The 20739-nt window shown below is 33.8% G+C and overlaps 2 long non-coding RNA genes across 2 annotated transcripts; one reads left to right on the top strand and one right to left on the bottom strand.

The window, feature by feature from the left end:
• The first annotated feature begins 1379 nt into the window (after positions 1-1379).
• LOC136233897 (uncharacterized) lies at positions 1380-4766 on the top strand. The gene is made up of 3 exons (XR_010690980.1): positions 1380-1609; positions 1724-2088; positions 3979-4766. It is a non-coding gene; the product is annotated as an uncharacterized lncRNA (long non-coding RNA).
• A 12578-nt stretch (positions 4767-17344) lies between these two features.
• LOC136232470 (uncharacterized) lies at positions 17345-18341 on the bottom strand. The gene is made up of 3 exons (XR_010690502.1): positions 18222-18341; positions 17924-18107; positions 17345-17579 (listed from the first exon to the last, which is right to left on the bottom strand). It is a non-coding gene; the product is annotated as an uncharacterized lncRNA (long non-coding RNA).
• Between the last annotated feature and the right edge of the window lie 2398 nt (positions 18342-20739).

Genomic DNA, 20739 nt, shown 5'->3' with positions numbered 1-20739 from the left:
TTATTTATACATAACATTAACCTTCACCTACCACCACTGTATATATGGAAAGTAGCTCATTACTTAAAACTCATAAAATTAATATTCTGAAAATAAAAGTATAATTATAGTTTTATTTAATCAGGTTTCATAGTGTAGTATCATGATGCCTTTTTTGTTTTTGTTTTGTCCTTGGCCTTCCTCCATTATGAAGAACATGATAAAGAGGGTAAGAGACAAAATAAAAGAAGAATAATGAGAAATTCAAACCTTAAACACGACATATATGCTTTGGTTTCAATTGGAAGAATGTGAAACTGAACCATCAAAAAAGACAAAAGAAAGACATTAGGATAGATATATAGTTATTATGAAATTACACTCTTTTAAGATTATTATCTTTGCAATTTGTTGACTGAAACTGTTAATAAATATATATTTTAAAAAAATAAGTGGTTCAACCCAAAGTGTGATTTTAAACGATATTAATTTCTAGAATTTTTTTTTTGTTTCGACATCATTCTAAACTATATTAATTATTAGACTTTTCATTTTGAAATCGTCATTTTCCATTTTGATATTGTGTTACTTTTATAGGAAATTTTTATATAAATAAAAGACAAAGTTAAATCACCTTTTTTTTATCCGGTTTTGAAGTTAAATAATCATTAGATAAAGTTAGTGTCCCTAGATATAATTCATCTTACACAATTAATATCTTGGTTGCATTTATATTATATATAGTATAAGATCTAAATATCATCTTTAGAGAAGTACAAATTTTATCAATTACCCTAGAAATTTATATGTTGGTCTAATTAAAATATCGAACTTTACAAATATCTATTACATCTAAAATATTCACGGTCTTACTAACACAATTCAGGTCAAAATTTATAATATAACTCCAAATAAATTTTATTTGAAGGGTAAAATTAATTTTGGTTAAAAACATTAGAGATATTAATATTTCATATGTTGGGAGTAAATATTACATAAAAATATTGGACCTTATTTTCTAATATAGGCGTCAAAAAAATGTCAAACAAATTAACATTTATGAACTTTGAAAGTTAGAGAACAATTGAGAAAATTGACGTTATTGAATGCAATTGGACAAAAATATTGAATTATTAAACATAATTAAATAAGAATAAAGAGTTATTGAATGTAATTAATAAAAATATAGGTTTTTTTATAATTTTTACAAGTCCAGGAGCAGGTGAAAATTTGAGAGTAAGGGCAAAAAATGTATGAAGTCTCTTATTTGATACTAATTCAATATCGCCTCACCTATATAAATGCACTTACATCTTTCACAACTTTAGTCTTCTTCTCCTCCTCCCCCTCCTCTGTATGATATTAGGGTTTACCTTGTCCAAAAAGTGGATCAACAGATCTTCCAATTAAATCAACATTCATCCTCTCTCTCTCTCTCTTCTCTCAAATGGTAGATCTAATTATCCCTCTCTCTCAAACCTTATTTTTTTCTTGCCTTCCTTTTTTATGGGATTGGTGGCGCCCCTTGCTTCTTAACTCCGACGATGACTCTCCATCTGGGCTTCGACGGCTAGGCCTTTCAGTCAACTCTGTTTCCATTGTTGGTTGATTGTGCTATGGTTGGTGTTAGGTAATTCCCTCTAATCTTTTACTAGCATCTTGATGATTCTAAACTTAGGTCATGTTAGGTCAATAATCTACTAGTGTCTTCTTGTCTCTTCTTGCTATACGTGATTGTATGTAGGTTGGTGCGGAGGGCTTACAGATCTTGAAGCCAAAAGAGGAAAGGGGGATTTCACTGCCTAATGATGGGACTGAACAGGTTAAGGCATGTGGTGGGATAAATCTTGAAAATGAAAATGGAAATGAAATGGCTACATGGGTCGTGGAAAACTTGAAATTCTCAGTCAAGAACCCTAGAACTAAGTTTGACACTTTCCAACATTTTGTAGATTGAGGCTGTTGTAACTAACTATGAACTCCAACATCTTGCTTAATTGTGCAAGTCTGAAGTTGATGCAATGGGTCCAATAGCTGCTGGTGTCCTGAAGCTGCTGAAGTTGAAGCATTCCATTGGCCAGGAAACGGTAGACCAACTCAGTAACCTTGGTATGATTCATTGTTTATAAGTGATTCATCTTGGTTTCCTTTTGGAGTCATTGTGTTCTATTATGCACTCTTCATTAAGTTCAATAAGATGTAATAAATCTCGGTTTAAAAGTTTGTGAACCATTAGACATTATTGCTGGGAATCTGGGGTGGTGCCTGAGGTTTAAAATACATTGGTTGTCCTTAAAAGTTTCAGTAAGTTTTAAAAATACCAAAAACGTTTCATTCTCTCTTGGAACCCCCTAAGCTTCAATTTTATTTTCAGGCGTTGTTTGTTATATATTTCTTGTGTTCTTTTCATTTTCAGAACTTGGTAAAATGTCTTACTTGTGGGAGTGGTAGATACGATTTCAGATTTTAGAGTGTAGAACAAAGCATCTAGGTAGCTGAACATGCTTACTTCATATTTTAGTTTCCTAGAGAGAACTCATGCTTACTGCATTTTTCTTCAGCTTTTCACAATTGAGTTTTAGTTTGAAAGATATCCTAGGAATCCCAGGGTGGAGGAACTTTCCTTAGACTAAGTGGTCTAGTCCTGATACCTATTATTACACTCTGTTTAAATTTGATGGTCTAGTCTTGATACCAATTGCCACAGTATATTCTTAAAGGTTATGTTTAAAAGGGAGGTTGCCCTCCGAACTTTAAAAATGACCTGTTAATTAGTTAAACTTGCTTAAAGTGATCTCTTGACTCTCTAAAGTTAAATAGAGTGACATTGGCCATCCTAAATTTGCTTAGAGTAATGCATGCTTTAACTTGTCAAAATCTCAACTTTCTCTGCCATGTAGGACTTATAGAGTTAATCATATCACTTTGGCTAATCAATTATTTTCAAAGTTAGAGCGATCATGACAAATTTGGGATGCCAAAGATGAATTATCCTATTGTTTATATATATTGGCCCTAATAGAGACAAGAGTAGTAGTTATAGCTAATATGATTGAAAAATTCATGGTGAAAATTTGCCAACTTGTTTAGGGATTTGGGGAAAAATCCTGATAGAAAACTGCATGTGTGAAATATGATGAGCAAAAATGTATACTATGGACTTGAATGATTAGAGCTGGTGCATATGGAAGGGATTCGTTCAACAGTCTATGAAAATTATATATATTTATGCGATACCATACATATGTTGTAGACTCCTGTATTAGGTCTACCTAAATGCATATGTGCTGTTTATGTACACTGATATAAGGAACCATGATGGGGTGACATGGGTTAACGAGAGATCATGTTTGATAAATGTAAGTTACTGTATTTATACACTATTATGCTATATATCATTTGAATGTAAAATTATTGGTTAATAAAATTATGTGGTGATCTGTTTGCTTGCTAAAAAAACGTACAGGAAAATAATAATTTTGTGTTCACTAGAACTATATTTTTTTATAAGAACTTGATAAAGAAACTTTATCATTTTGAACTTGCAAGCTAATTCATTTACTGTTCACTTGATTCTGATTTAATCATCTCAAGAAGAACCTGAAAAGTTCAACTTTTCTAACCAGTTTATATGGTAATATTTGCTACCAAGTTAATATGCTATTTATTTGTTAGGCCAAGAGTTTATTTGTTAGGATGCAATTGAACTATGGTGGGAATTTTTCTGCCTATGTAGCAATTACAGACAGACTGAATATCAACTAGAAAATACTTTCCAAATGTAGTGTAGCCCTTCAATTGGTTTTTTATTTTTATTTTTCCATTCCTGAAATGTGCATTGATTAGAATTGTAACCAGTGTAGCCCTTCAATTGGTTTTTTATTTTTATTTTTCCATTCCTGAAATGTGTATTGGTTAGAATTGTTATGACGCTTTAACTAGTTTACTTGTTCTACTTGATGTTTTATACTTTGAACTAAAAATAAGATTTGGATGCAGGTCGAGGTTCACAACATGTTGTGACAGACAGGTACATAACATAGATGTGTGTAGAGGATAAGGAAGATACACCTGTAACTGAAGATGTCTCTGGAGGAGAAATCAGGAAATCAGTAGGAGATAACTCTTATGGATATTTTTCCCGTTTCATTGACTTCTGATGGTTTGAAAACTATGGATGTCTCTTCTGATATAAATCAAGTCTCTCTGAAGGAGGCTGCAATGGAAGAGAAAGAACCTGGAGAATGCCAATTTGGAGACATCTAATAGGTTGCTATGAAAGAGCAAGAATACAGATGACTGTGTTTTAGATGACCATAAAGATGTGTGTACTAAAATTATTCTTGGCAAGGACAACAATTTGAAAGTTAACGATGTGTATTTGGGTGCAAATTTTATTACTTCAATAGAGGTGGAGTGAAGAAACAAAGGCATGAAGAAGCAGATACTCCAAGTCATTACACCTCAAATCATCAACTTACACTTTACCCTTAGTTTTTGTTCTCTAATATTCCCACTGCCCCCCTCAGTCCCTCCGTTTACCTCTGGTCGATGTTTGGCATTTCTCGGCTGCAACATGGCACATAATCCGATGAGTTTGTTTTTTGCAATTGCAATATCCTTCTTTAGAATTCACCCAGCTGCTATAGATCAAGAAAATCGGGAGGTTGATGCTCGGGTAGCTGAATTTGCCATGGATTGAAAAAACAAACTACTGGGGTTTTGCTTTTCAGGAGTCCTTGAAATGGCGTTGCTTTCTGAAAATGAACCCAAGCTCTCTATTTTATTCCAACTGATTTCGTTAGTTTTGGTTTTCGTTTCTGTTTTGCTACTTATCTCGAAATTTATTCAGAAGAAATTTGGTTTTGCTGCAAAACTATTGGACCGTAGTTTTGCAGCAAAACCAAATTTCTTCTCAATAAATTTCGAGATAAGTAGCAAAACAAAAACGAAAACCAAAACTAACGAAATCAGTTGGAATGAAATAGAGAGCTTGGGTTGATTTGTGGAAAGCAACGCCATTTTAAGGACTCCTGAAAAGCAAAATCCCAGTAGTATGTTTTGTCAATCCATGACAACTTCAGCTACCCGAGCATCAACCTCCCGATTTTCTAAATCGATAGAATCTCGATGAATTCTAAAGAACGATATTGCAATTGCAAAAAACAAACTCATCGGATTATGTGCCATGTTGCAGCCGAGAAGTGCGAAACGTCGACTAGAGGTAAACGGAGAGACTAAGGGGGGCGGTGAGAATATTAGAGAACAAAAACTAATGGTAAAGTGTAAGTTGATGATTTGAGGTGTAATTAAGTAGGATGGCGGTAGGATAAGGTTCGGCGAATTTTCCTTAAATCCAAATTGGAGGGGAATGAATGTTTTAAATCTTCTTTTACCATTTTCAAAAAATTTCCTTAAATCCCAAATTGAACAGGGGATTCATGTGGGTGATCTTTGACCCTTATCTGTAATAAGCTGAACATAATAAATATCTATGCCTCCAACTTGAGAGGGTGTGTTACGATATGAATATATGTAAATAGTCCAGTAGTCCTACATAATAGTCAATAGATATAAATGTTCAATAGTGATAGTTATAGTTAATATGTGTAAATTTATTACCTTTCTTAGTTTTCCTAGTTTAGTATTTTACCTCTTGTATAAATACATATAGAAAATGAATAATAGATGATAAGAACATTTTCCAATCTCTATTGTTCATTACACCCTCTATTATGGACATGGATTTCAATAAACCACGTATTTCAACTGGTACATTTTACAATTGAATCTTGTGTAAATGGAAAACACTAACAAACGGAGAAGATGAAATAGATACATTTTAAAATACTTTCTAGCAATATAAATTTGCTAGTTCAACTAAGTCATATGATTTGATAGTGTCTCGATAATTGTCTGAAGAACATTGCCAACTGATGAAACAATAAATAATAATTCATAGCTAATGGTTTCCATAATTAACATTAAGTTACAACCTTAATACAAAAGTAATGTATATTATGCTAGAGAAACTTAAACGAGGAATGTGAATCTTATTGGATATGAAAGCATTCCACTACAAAAACTAGTTTTCCCCTAATCTAGATATCATCTTCTTTGCAGGTTTTTTTGTAGTGTTAATTACAAACAAATTTTGTGTTATCTCTAGCTGGTCCGACCAATGTATAATGAAATTATGAGCTGCATATTCTTTTGCTAGGATTGTCCGGGGGTGCCAACCTAGTTGGGATGTCTGGGCGCCTCATCTTTGTCCCAACTTTTAATAAAGAAAAAATTCGATAATGGTGTATTGAAATACAAATATCTGACATTTTTATCTTCTATTCAAAAGGTTAATATAGGGTGAAGAAATTTGCCTTTTTTTTTATTAAAAGTTGGGACAAAGCCGAGGCGCCCAGACATCCCAACTAGGTTGGCACCCGAGGACAGCCAGCAAACCCGAATATATAAATAAAAGAAAAGTATTACAAGAAGAGAAGAAGATTAAAAGGAACAAAAATAAGAAAAATTACAAAGATCATAGAAAGCAAAAGGTTTGCAAAAATTGGGGGCCGATGACCACCAAGTGAGAGTCGGAGCCGTGACGCCAAATCGAGCAAGGGAGTCTGCCGCTTGGTTTCCTTCTCTGTAGATGTGAGTTATGTGAACTTCCATTTCCGAGCATTATGCTAAACATCGCAACCAGTCTTGACGAAGCTGCCACGGAACATTGCTTGATCTAACACGAAGAAGATGAACAACATTTGAAGAGTCCGATTCTATCCAAATACGATGCCAGTTTTTGATAACATAAAGAACCAATCAATCAAACTAATTGTTCTCAAACATAAACTTTTTAAATAATGCAAATTTAATTGTAAGATGGACATGTTAATATAAAAATAAATTATTAATTCAAAACCTCAACTTACTCGCAGCCTGTAATCATATTTGCTGTAAGAAATGATTTCGCCGGCCACATTCTGCAATCAGTGCTTGAATATATTTTTTCTTTTTCGTGTTTCTTAAGATCTGTTGAATTACTCGTATCTTGACATGGATTTTCTTCATGTTTCTTCAATGTCATATTTCCTGCACAATATAAACTAAGTCAGAATCATGTGTTTTCTAGATGGATTCGGATTTTTCACTATCATTCTAGATATTTTTTTTTCTTAAACATTGAAAGGTAGATGTATTTGGATTTCTCCTTTGGTTTTGATTTAAAAAAATTACTTAATAGCCATACCCTTCATAAGCAAGGATACAAATAATATATGTAGGTTGGGAAACTTCAGAAGGCAAAAGAAGAAATTCCACAAATCATTATATGTATAAACTTAATGGTGCTGCTCAAAGTTTAAATTGGAAAGTCATACACATATATTAAAATGAGGAGCTTTCAGTAGATTAGAAAAAGAAACTAAAAATCAGTGAAAGGAGTTTGTAGGCAAAGTTTTGAATTGCATCAAATTAACATATATACAACTAATGAGAGAGAGTATACATACATTTTCTGGAAAAGCCCAAGTAGAGCAACGACTCTTCTATAAGTGAAAGCTATTGTTCATTTGATGAGTGAGATAGAGAATTGGGATAGAGAATAAAAGAAACTTTCTTAATAAAAGGAGGCAATGTTGATGGAGAGTTGCTCTAGGTATATGAGATTTGGGAGTCTAGGGTTTATGTTCATCAATGGTTTTATTTATATATGAGATTTGGCTGGGTATATTTATAATTTTTACATTTATTTACATTTTTACCATAGATTATTATAACCTAAGTTTGCCAATTTTTACATTTATTCGCATTCAAACCATATGTTATAATTATAACTTATAGTTTGTCATTTTTATTATTTTACTGTGAAAATAAAAAGAAAAATAAAAGAATACAAAAATAAAATAAATAAAAAATAAAAAATAAAAAAAAAGAGTCAAAAGAAGAGAAGAATGTGGGTTAGGGGGTGACAAAGTGGAAAAATGCCACTAAACTAACTTCTAAGTGCACGAAAATCCGAAATTGGTCACTGGCCGCTTTTGATTAAATTATTCGGGGAGCCAAACGTTCAAGAACATCAGTAGTGAGCTCGGATCCACAAAATAGACGTCCCCAACTTTCTGGATCCATCTTCAGCAGCACCATAGGACGAACACAGAGAGAGCAGGAATTTTATGAAGTCAGTTGGAGAAACACACTATAATTTCGGGTCAAACTACACAAGCCAAGTTGAGGCCTAAAAACAAGGAAACACTACTTGATACAGATTGAAATGGATAAATGAAGGTTTTAATCGTAAACCAACAAAGAGGTTCTTCTCTAGCTAAACTAGAAGGAGTGAATCCCAATAACAAGGTATAAATCTTAGTTTCTCAAAGAGAGTAATATTTTGATTGATAAAAGTTGACTCATCCTTACAAAATGGGGGTTTAAATACTTCCCCCTAAAGATAAGAGAACGAACAAGGACTACCCCTACTAGGGTTTCAATAAGGCTAACAACAAAAGGGTAAAATAGCTAATACGCCCCGACAAGCGGTACAAAGGTGCTGGTATGGAGTGTCAGGGATGTTGGTGACTTCCTTTGGGAGGAAGTAAACCTAGAGATCCACCATGGGGTAGATGTTGATACGCCTCCTTATGTACTCCTAGATCCGCCCCGTTCGTATGTCCTGGGGATCCGCCCTCCTAGGTACAACCTCCGTGGGTCTGATGTCTGAGGATCCGCCAGAGCGCGTGTGATCAGTGATCCCAGTTAGGATGTCCGCATCATTCGGCATCTCCCTTTCGCCCCTTTGGGAAGATTCGTGATTCGCCTTAACCATTACCACATACACCATCTGGCTCTCTTCACATTCGCTGATAAATGATTTGTGTGTAGGACAGACTACCAAGGTAGACTTCTCGTCGGCCTTTGGCTCTCTCATCATTGGCGTAAGTACGAACTTCACCCTATTCTTCACAAATCTATAAGTGTTCTCTCTTCCTGCGTGGATGGCGTCGTTATCAAACTGCCAGGGTCGGCCCAACAATAGGTAGCAGGCATCCATATCGACCACATCACAACAGACTTCATCACTATAATCACCAATCACAACAGGTACCCTGCATCTCTGGGTCACCCTAAGTTCACCCACGTTTTTTATCCATCCCACCCTATAGGGGTCAGGATGCGCCTCCGCCAACAACCCGAATTTCTGAACGGCGTTGCTGCTCACAATGTTCTCTTGGCTCCCCCTATCTATTATCACATTGCATCGCCCACCTTTCACAAGACAGTGGGTCCTGAATAGCCGGTGCCTCTGATCTCCCTCTATCCGGCTGGAGACTAACAAACGCTGTACCACATGAATGGTGTATCTCTCTTCATCCGCCTCATCATCTTCTTCTTCTAAGGGTTCACAAAATACTTCATCCCCTTCATCATAGTCATCTTCATACCTCTCCACCATGTTGCGCTATTCCTCCTGGGACATTCATTGGACCTATGGCCTGGCTCATTGCACCGAAAAAATTTAAAAGGTGTTGGCCTCGTGTACGGATTGTTGCTCTTAGGTGGTATGGGTGCTTCCTTGTACGGTCTAGTATCTCCGACAGATCCCCTTCCCACACTGTTGACCTTGGCCCCACGGTCACTCGCCACCTGCTTGCCTTTGTCATAAGGCTTCATGTTATCTCTTCCTCCAGGCGTATAATCAATAGTGGCGGATCTCCTGGATCTCCCGGTTAGTTGGGATTCAGCCTTGAGAGCTAAATTCCTGGCATCTTGTACCCGAACCACCATCTGTGTGCCAATACGATCCTGGATGTTGTATCTCAACCCTTCTAGATACCTAGAGGTCTTTTGGCTTTCAGTTTCTGACAAGTTGGCCCTTGCCGAAAGCCTCAAGAACTCGGAGGTATACTCATGGACACTTCGGGTCCCTTGAGAGCATCCCCTGTAGGAGCTGTAAATATACTGCTCATAATCCGGCGGTAGGAAGCACTCCCTCAACATCACCTTCATCTGTAGCCAAGATCTAATCGGATCTCTGCCCCCTCTTCTTCTTTCTTCCCTCATCTTATCCCGATGCGCCACCCTTCAAGCGATATGCCACCAGCCTCACTTTCCTCTCATCAGGAATCCCAGCATACTCAAAGAAACGTTCGACTTCCGATAAACAGTCTAAGAATCCCTCTATATTGAGTTCGCCCCCAAAAGATAGTAAGTCTATCTTTAGCTTAAAGGCATCATCTCTATCAAAGTTTCCTAGACCTGGGTATACTCTAGCAACCTCCACACGTCGGTTGTCAACAGGTCCAACATCCCTCATAGCTCTAACGGTATCATCATTCCCGATACCCTCAAAGTCATCACTATCACTATCAGCGTTATGCACAAGGACAAAGTTGGGTCTTCTTACCTCAGGATCCCTAGGACCCATTTGTGGAAGCTGTTGTTCAGGGACTCCTTCCTTTCTCTAGGTTGATCCTCCCGCGGTTGGTTGGATTAGAGCCAGAACCTCCAGTTTGAAGTTTTCTAGGGAGGTGGCTAGCTCCAGGAACCGTTGGTCGATTTGCCTCTTCCGCTCATGGCTGGCTTGGATCTGCTCCGCGAGGTGCTCCCACAGCTCCTCATACCTCCGGTCACTGGTCTCTATGGAATCTTGCGGTTGTCGGGGTTGAACCATTGCCAAAAGAAGTTTCGGGTCAGGAAACGATCGGCTCTGATACCAACTGATACATATTGAAAGCGATAAATGAAGGTTTTAATCGTAAACCAACAAAGAGGTTCTTCTCTAGCTAAACTAGAAGGAGTGAATCCCAATAACAAGGTATAAACCTTAGTTTCTCAAAGAGAGTAATATTTTGATTGATAAAAGTTGCCTCATCCTTACAAAATGGGGGTTTAAATACTTCCCCCTAAAGTTAAGAGAACGGACAAGGACTACCCCTATTAGGGTTTCAATAAGGCTAACAACAAAAGGGTAAAATAGGTAATACGCCCCGACAAGCGGTACAAAGGTACTGGTACGGAGTGTCAGGGTTATTGGTGACTTCCTTCGGGAGGAAGTAAACCTAGAGATCCTCCCTGGGGTAGATGTTGATACGCCTCCTTGTGTACTCCTAGATCTGCCCCGTTCGTATGTCCCGGGGATCCGCCCTCCTAGGTACAACCTCCGTGGGTCTGATGTCTGAGGATCCGCCAGACCGCGCGTGATCAGTGATCCCAGTTAGGATGTCCGCATCACTACTTCATTTTGTGCAAAGTGGAATCATGGCATGAGTAGTGGGTATGTGTATGCTTAGTGGGTGTAAATCTTTCCTATAAATAACCTTTCTTCCTCTTCATTCAAACCCCCCAACCAAATCAATCAAATACAACAAACACAACACATATTAATCCAATTCTCAAATATATTCAGCCTATTCATATCGTTTTAGCCAAATTCGGTCCCAATTCGGTCTATATTCATCACTAAACACAATTTTCAAGCTTCCGAGCCAATTCCAATCATCAAATCCTTGATTCTTATCATCACTTTTAGCTATAATCGCTATAATCTCAAGCTTTTGTTCATCAATTCGAATATCAATTTATAGCAGCCCCTTTTTGTCCGATTTTAGCCACTAAAATCATCTCTCTCGGTTCCTGATTCGGTATAATTTGCTCTTTTTCGACCAAACACAAACCTGATTCGTTTTCCTACTCAAATTCACATCCAAAAACTCAATTTCCTAGTCAAAATATCAATCTTATCATATCAATCCCAATTTCCAAATATTCAAGCCCAATCAATTGACACGACTAAACAAGCATCTTAGTCAACCATCGGTCTCGGGATAACGACCTCAGGCAGACACAACGTTTCAACGCGACGCTTCGACGCAACGGCTCACCTCTTCGGTTAATTCATTTCAATTCTTCATTTCAATTTTAATTACGATTATATTTATTGTTTTTGACATCGTGGATATTAAATTTGCTATTTGTCTTGGCTATAATTATTGTTATTCGGTTTATTGTAACCCAAAACTCTTATTTTAAAGTAAATATAAAGAAAAAATTCCAAAATTCTTGTGTTTGCTTTATTATTCTTATATTTTTAATTACCGAAAATTATTGGTCCAATTTTAGTTAAAGTTGTGCTAACGGCAAAGAGCCAGGGAAACATTTTCACAATCCTTGTTTTTCACGGACAATTGTTTGATTATTAGTCAGTTATCCATTAGACACATGCGCATATCTATAAAAACTGTTTTCTTAAACGTAGGTTGAGAACCTAATTCTCTAGAACCTATGTAACTATACTTAGTGTGATTTTATACTGTGCTTACTTTGTTTTTGACAAAGTAAGCTTTACTTTGTTTTTTCTACCATAGAAGACACCTATGTAACTATACTTAGTGTGATTTTATACATTTGATAAGTAATTAAGTAATAAATAAATATTTCATCAAAAAAGTAATAAATAAATAATTAATGAAAATTGCACATGTAATCGTGATTTTATGAATATAATTAGCTAATTTGAAATTATCTTTTAATAAATAGGATAAGTAATTTATTAGTCTCTATTTTAATTTCTTATCATCACGTGTCCGTTTTGAGTTTATAATATACCATTAAAAAATTCTAATCACATATAACATGTTGACGTATTTCAAATTATTTTAACTCCATTTATAAATATAATTTCAAATTAATTATATATATTTAATATATATATATATAAATATTATATATTTATTATACCATCCGGTTCGACCAAAACGAGTTACCTGGTCCAATCAATTGACTCTTGACCCAACTATATGGTTTAATATCCGATCGGGTTGTTATAACATTGATTACTATATACATATATAGCTATTTTAGAAGTTAGGGGTAAAATTGCTCATGTCAAAGTTAAGAGTATTTGTGCACCTTATCCCTATAAAAAAAATTGATTGAGAGAATCTATCCACAAAATTACTTGATTAGCCTCGAACTAAGTAATTATGTTAATTTTAAAAAAGTAATTGATTTCTTCCCAAAAAAATAATTAACGTATAGTATGACATTGCTTTCCAACTTTCTCGGTTAAAAGTATGGCTTTATATATGAAAAAAGTGGTTAGAAACTCTACAATTTCTAGCTTTTAAGGAAACTAGATTTAACACTACATGAGAAAAGTTGATACTAAATATTGTTTTGGACAAAAATACCTGTAACTTTTAATTTAATCTTATATCACCTCAATGACAATAATATAACCCTTAATTATGAATTGTTTGATTGAAAATAATTAACATGATAGTAAGAGCACGTATCTCCAATGCATTAAAGTAACAACCGTTCAATCTTTATATCACGTCAATGACACATCATAATTACCAAACAAACTCAACAAACTTCATTCCATTAAACTATCCTCTCTAATTAAACATTGTAATCACTTAATCATACGAAATATATTAATTAATTTAACAAAAACAATAATAATAATAAAAAATAAACAAAACATGAATAATTAAAATAAAAAGATCAAAAGGCTATCAAGGCAATGAACCTTTATAACTATTAAATCGCTCTATGCAAACTGAGCCCTTAGGGGAAATGTCATTAAACCAATTAACATGTTCGTTAGCCCATCATTAGAAATACTCTACTATTTTATTTTCATTTTTATTAGTTGTTTGGTGTTTCTATTAGCTGGTTAATTTTTAATATTTGGTTGTTAAAGTGATAATTAAGTCCTTGAACTTTCATAGTTTTAAGAATTGAAAGCACAATTATTTATTTTTCTAAATTAAATCCCTAAAGTTTAATTTTCTATTAATAAAATTGGGGATACAAAGTACTAACTGATGTCAAATACAAATATATTATATTAGTCCACTTATAATAAATTAATATATTTTATTCTATAATTTATTATTATTATTATAAGCAAAGATCATATTAAGCCCTCTAATCTTTATAGCTTTTATTGCTTAAGTATTTAAACTTTAATTTTAATACATATTTAGCCCTACACTAATGGTGTACATAACATAATTGTTAATGAGCAGCTCAATGTGTAAAAAAATTAAAATTCAGTGGTTTAATTTGAAAATATAAATGATGAGTGATTCAATCCTTAAAACCATGATAGTTGATGGGCTTAATTATGAATTTAGCCTATTTGGTAAAATTATGATCGAACTACTCCTCTTAGTGTTGGTCCCTTATAACGTTGCAAGTATAGTTCCAAGGGGGGGTTAGGAACTATTTAAACTTTTTATATTTAGGGCAGACTTCTTTTCTTAAGAGAAAAGGTTTTAAACAGCGGCGCTGAGTAAACAGCAAGATACTGGCTTAGTCAACTGGTGACTAGGTCAGTTTCTTGACTTGAGTCAGGAGATAGCACTTAAAGTCTATTCCTGAGCTCAGATGTTCGATGCGCACAACTCAGCTTGACCTCTTTACTTGGTCAGTTTTTGGTTATTTAAGCAAGAAATATATATAAGGAGTTTAAGGTAAGAAATACGTTACTCAGCATATTTATCCAGGTTCGGCTTCTTCTAAGCCTACGTCCTGTCCCCGGAACACGTTCCGAGATTTCAAATCCTCTACTGAGCTCTTTAAAGGTAGAGCCTCAAACCTTTTACAATCTTAGCAATTGAGTATAACAACAGTACCTTCCTCTATACCTCTACTCAATCCTAATCTCTCGCTGAGTACTATAACGGAGTACTCAGCCTCTCCTTTCTAATTTCTAGAAATGATAAGTGTTTGTCCTAAACAATGATTGCTAAGACACCTTAGATGATTGAATAATCACTCTAGACTTTTACACAAAGATATCAAATGTAGTGTAAGGTTTGCTTTGCTTTTTGCTTGCAGAACTTGCGTAGAAATTTGGTCAGCGTAATGGCTTGATCAAGTTCTGTATTGAATGAAGCTTCTGATGGCACTATTTATAGAGACGTCTTGAGGCATCGGTCATTTCGAATTTCGAAATAACCATTGGAGGAAAACGGCTTCCTGTCGTTGTCATCCTGACTTGCTCAGAGCTCTCGGCCAATCAGATTTGAGTATCTTCTGTCCTCAGTCAGCTTTTGGTCAGCTCAGCAGAATGTCTCTCCTTTTATGGTAAAGTCAACTGGACAGCATACTGTGTCGTCTGAACTTTACCCAAAGTGAAAACACTTTGTCTGGAAGTTTTCCTTAGCCAGCTGGTTTCTTGTACGCTTTGTTGAATCAACTCAGCAGCTTCGTTCCGAAGTTGTTCCTTGAAGGTTTTCTAGATCCTTCTTTCGCTGAGTTGCGTTTTGTCCATAACGACAACGTTTTGATAAACGCAGGCCGAGTTGAATTGAACCGTTTGACTTGGGCTTTGACTCTTGTATTGGGCTTGGGCCTTTTAATCCTTGTGTCTTATAAACAATTTAACTCAACATTGAACAAACACATTAGTAGAATAAATCAAAGCATTTAAACTTAGTGTTTTTAGAATATGTTTTTAATTATACTTAAACAATTTTGTCAAATCAAAATTATGTGGAAAGGTGTTTTAACACTTAGCTTGTAGGAAATTCCATGGTTTAATATAGACAGTATAATCAATTATGACATATTACATCAAAGAAGAGTCACAAGGTTCGAATGATAAAATTTAAAACCCAGCAGAATGTCTCTTTCTCTTTTATTGTTTCTTTTAGCTCTTTTTAGTTCTCATGTATTTGATTTCTAATGACTTTCTTTGTAGTGATTAGAAAATTGGACAACAAGTTTTCTGCTGCATAAATAAATAAATAGAGAAGAAAGCACTTATTTTTGTAACTCCCATTCAGCTGAAATAACATTAAGGCTCACCTACTTACTTGTATAGCTAGGCTTCAATGCATAGAAATATAAATTTAGACCATATAAAGAATTATCGAAGAATTCTCATCAAAGCTCATGTATGAATGCAAAAATGAGTTCAAAGATGGCACAAACTAGTCCAAAATACTCCTTGATGTTGCCCCTTATAAACATGATCAAATGATAGATACGGGAAAGTGTATGAATGATCAACATACTAAGTATCATATTTTGGGGCTTATGCTTGGAGGATAACACCTTGAAAACAGCAGCTGCTATAAGTAAATCTCTCAAACCAGAAGAAGTTCGGTAGCAGAGACAAAAATTGGTCAATGTCCAGATTTACATACTATAATTTCTTGTATACAGTTACATTCTATACTTTAATATTTAAAAAAATGATGGAATAATTGAAATACCGAATAGAAAATTATGGATTCACCATAATTTGAAATGAGAAATTTTATATTCATGAGATTATTAACCAATATGCAGAAGCACATTCAAAAATGTACATCTAGATATTGAGCATTAATTGATGGAAGAATCAAATTATGTCAATCCCAATGTCATTTTGGTTGGCTTATGTGTCATGGAATCGCAAATGTCCACTCGTCTTGCTGGGTGTACAACATGGGTCCAACTCGCCATGTGTTTCTAATTTCACAAATTAATAAGGTTGCCGGCACTCGAACCATCGACCATTTAGTCCAAACAGTTGCGATACTTTATCATGGAACCAATTAAGCTAAAAGCTCAAGCCCTCTAACATTATACACTTGCTTAATTGGTGGCTTTATTTACAATCATACCAACCTTTGAATAATAATGTTAGAGAACAGATTCATAACAGGGTTATTTTGGACAATAATCAGTGTCCTAAACCTTTACAGGTGTATGTTAGGAGGAAGAAGGGACATAAAAAGGGCACTTGAGAGTTAGTTACTATAGGGGTATTTGGGGGAATGAGTTAGTTAGTGTGTGCTGTCAGAACAGTACATTCTTCTATTATATACTGTAAAAGGTATGAGGCATGCATTTTTGAGGTTGTTACTTCTGCTTTACCAGGGCTCTCCCATTTGTGAAAAGAGAGAGTTAGTATTACTTGTATTTCTCTTTCTCTCCAATTAATAATATTCATCTCCTCTTTCATTCATACCCTCAGTTCTCTATTTTATTGTGTTGAAAGACATGAAATATATTTACCTGAATATTCACATCAAATAATAATAATAAATCAATATGACAAAATGTTCAAAGTTCATAAAAAAAAATTTACAAATTTCTATATAGTACAACTAAAAATAAATATGAGTTATGAAGTGAAGATTGTAGCACGCAAACAATTATAATAAGACACTTCTTGCTTGTGAATTGAACACCTCCAAAAAATTGAAATGAACCTCTTGTCTCTCTTATAAATCTAATTGGTTGTATACATGTACATTGTATACTTTAATATTAAAAAAAATGGTTCTAGAGAACAGAAAATTATGGATTCACCATAATTTTGATGTCTTTGGCTTCTGGAAATGTATATTCATGAAGTTGATGAAGATCATTAATCAATTTGTAAATGGACATTCAAAAATGTACATCTAGATATTGAGCTGATTGATTCAAAAATGTTATACTGAGCCTCAACTTACTTGCAATGATAAGGGAGTTATTTCGCCCACGACATTCTGCAATCATTGCTAGCTTATCCATTTTTTTCTTTTAAGTTGTACTAATGGCCAGAACATCATCTAGACATGGATTTTCTTCAAATTCTTTTACCATTGATCTTCCTGTACAAAATTAAAATTATCATTTGAATACTAAGTTAATTAACCCTCTTTTCCATTAAAATCATTGCATGAATCATAATTAGCACATCTAGAGTTTGAGGGATGGCAAGATCTATTCAGATTTCTGAATCATTAGTTTTCCTGCGCCAAATTAGTTTCTAATGATTCTCATCCGCTGAACTTGTTAAGATTTCTTTTAATTTCTTAAACGTTGCAAACTTGATATATTCAGATTGATTTTATTCATATATATAAAGATCTGGTAAGAATATATTCTAGATTTGTACAGATTAATTTTATCTTAAACATTCCAAGTCAGATCTATTCAGTTCACAATAGCTTACCTTCCTTGCTAGCCTGAACACCCATCATTACATCTCTCTATTCAGTTGGCGTGTGAAGGAAGTGGGAGCTCTCTTGTGTGTTTCTTTGTCAAGTTTTTTCTGATATGCAGTATGTGATAATTGGAGCAGTTCTTTGTCTAGCTTCCCAGCATAATTCCAAGTAGTCTTTTTGCTGAACTGATATCTGATAAAATACAATACTCAAAATTAGATGGGTCTAAATATATACGTTCATAAAATGTCCTCCAATCGGAAGTAATTATGAGAAGAAAATCAAAGATGAAGAGAAGAGACTGACCTGATCCTCTTTGGAAAGACAATTTGGAAAAGATGAGAAGCTCTATCACACTAGTTTTCAAAGACATGGAAAGTGAAGGTTGGAGAGTGCGAATTTATAGAGCTCCAATTAGGGTTTGATGGAATCAGTTAAGAGAGACAAGGCAAAAGGCCAAAGCCCCATATTCTATTGGGCTTTATATAAAAAGAATCCAATTATTTGTTTTGATTCTTTCAGAAAAAAATTAATAAAAAATTAAAGGAGCTCAAATTCTTTAAAAAAACAGTAAGCTGAAATTAATAATATGAAATCATAATTTGTTTCCAACATTTAAATTTATTGTTTTGCAAATTCTTAGGTTTATTATGTATATCAAAGAGAACTAATTATGTTTAAAAAAACTAACTAATTAGTTTAGCCCTATCATTATTGGTTAAGAGCAAATTAACACATATTTTTCAAAATCACCCCACTAACTAAGGATATTCTAGCAATTATTGCAGAACGTGAATAAACTCCTTTCTCATACTGCAAATAACGTATATTGACACCTAGCACAAATGGACAAGGAAGTAAGGGCAGCAAGGGAACTTTTCAACACCACCTCACATGATTGAGGATCAAAATTGCTGATAAACAAATGCAAGTGCACAGTGACGAATACATGATTACTTGGATGGGGGCCGATTTTATAGGTGCGTTTGCAAAAAATAAAATAAAATGTTAAATCGAATTTGCTTTTTTTTTTTTTGTATATACGCGTCTTGTCATTTGAGTTGTCAAAAACCAATTTTTAAGTATTATTGTACAATTTCTAAAAAATAAACTAGATTTTGTTTAAAATTCATAACATGTAAAAAAAGAGGATTTAGGGAAGGTCGAATAGGTAAAAAATATTAAAAAAATTGATTTGAGAGGGCCTATCATGCAAAAAAAAAAGTAATAATTTGGATTTAAGTAGGAGGCCTAATAGGCAAAAAAAATTAGAAATTTAGATTTACTATCTAACAGATAAAGAAAAATAGAAATTTGTATTTAAAGAGGCCTAATAGAGCAAAAAAAAATTTGAATTTTGGATTTAGGAGTGCCTAATAGGCCAAAATATTAAAATTTTGGATTTTGGAAAAGCCTAACACTTAATTGGCCATCTTAGAGGAAGTGAGGGATGGAATTTAATTGTATCATGAATAGTGAAGGAGAAGTGAGGGAGTAGGATTTGATGGAGGAAGTGATATTTTTGATATAAAGCGGATTGAAATGTTTTACTAATCCTTCGGCTAAACAGATGCAAGCATCAATAAAACCAAAGGAATTCATTTTTGCTAATCCTTGTCATTTCCATAATTCTCTCTAAGATTGGAAATAAAATATTCTCATTTATGGTTATGGTGCATGTATATTTTTTATTCCATTAATAGAATATTGAAAATCTTGTATAAATTAATTTCATTCATATTCCATATTTGTTAAATGAATTTGAGATTATCAATGATTTTTTTAAATTTTATATCTTTAGGTTTTTTTATATGGTTGTAAATCAAATGTACCTTTTACATATCATCCATATATATATAACTTAGTTGAATATATATAACTTAGTTTTTAATTTACTTATTTGTTTGAAAACATGTTATCAATAAGTTGAAAACATGTTTGTTAATTTTTGTTTGGTTCATCCATAAAATATAATAATATATTTATACCAATCTTTATTGATTTTGAACTATAAATTAAATAGGTGAATCAACATAAAATCAGCTACACAAACACAAATCTCAATATTAAAATGGCTTTCAAATTTCTAATTCTTTTTATGTAGGTGCATGGACCTTATTTGATCTCTCAATCATACCTACCGAGTTGCTTAGTTTTATGAAAATAATTACACCGGTAAAAGTGAAATCTTGTCAACCCCTTCTCATGCTAATCAACCCCTTAACCCCGCTTGGGTATGATCGGACCTAAGCCTAAAAATTAAGGACCTATATATACTTGAAAGGTTGTCGAGGCTATAATTTTCGGAGATTTTAGCACCGGTATGGTACATTAATTTAATTAAAAAAAATTAGTCACTAAACCTTACAAAAGTACCAAGTTCCTGACTTTTATAATCACCAATTAGGCTCCTAACGTATATTAAAACTGTTAACTAAAACTCACTAATAATTGAAATAAATTTTAGTTCAACTATTGTATAATTTCAGTTCAAGCAGATCAATATTTATAATATTTTAGATTTTTGTTATCGCTTCAGTTTTTAATAAAAGCATATTCGGTTAAATCCAAACCAAAATCAATGTTATACCAAAATATTTTTAAAAAATGTGTATATATAACCGGTTAGGTTTATTTGATTACTAGAACTGAACAAACAACTGAGAATATCACAAAATAATGAATCGAAAATATGAAATAACTCAACCCATAACGAAAACTAAAATTTAATATACATATGATAACTGAACCAAAATATAAAACAATTGGACCGATAGTCAAAACTAAAATATAAAATACAGATCATAACTGCACTGGAAAAAAA

Source organism: Euphorbia lathyris, chromosome 6 (genome assembly GCF_963576675.1).
Source record: "Euphorbia lathyris chromosome 6, ddEupLath1.1, whole genome shotgun sequence".
Classification (NCBI taxonomy): domain Eukaryota; kingdom Viridiplantae; phylum Streptophyta; class Magnoliopsida; order Malpighiales; family Euphorbiaceae; genus Euphorbia; species Euphorbia lathyris.
This window is presented reverse-complemented; position numbering and strand designations above follow the sequence as displayed.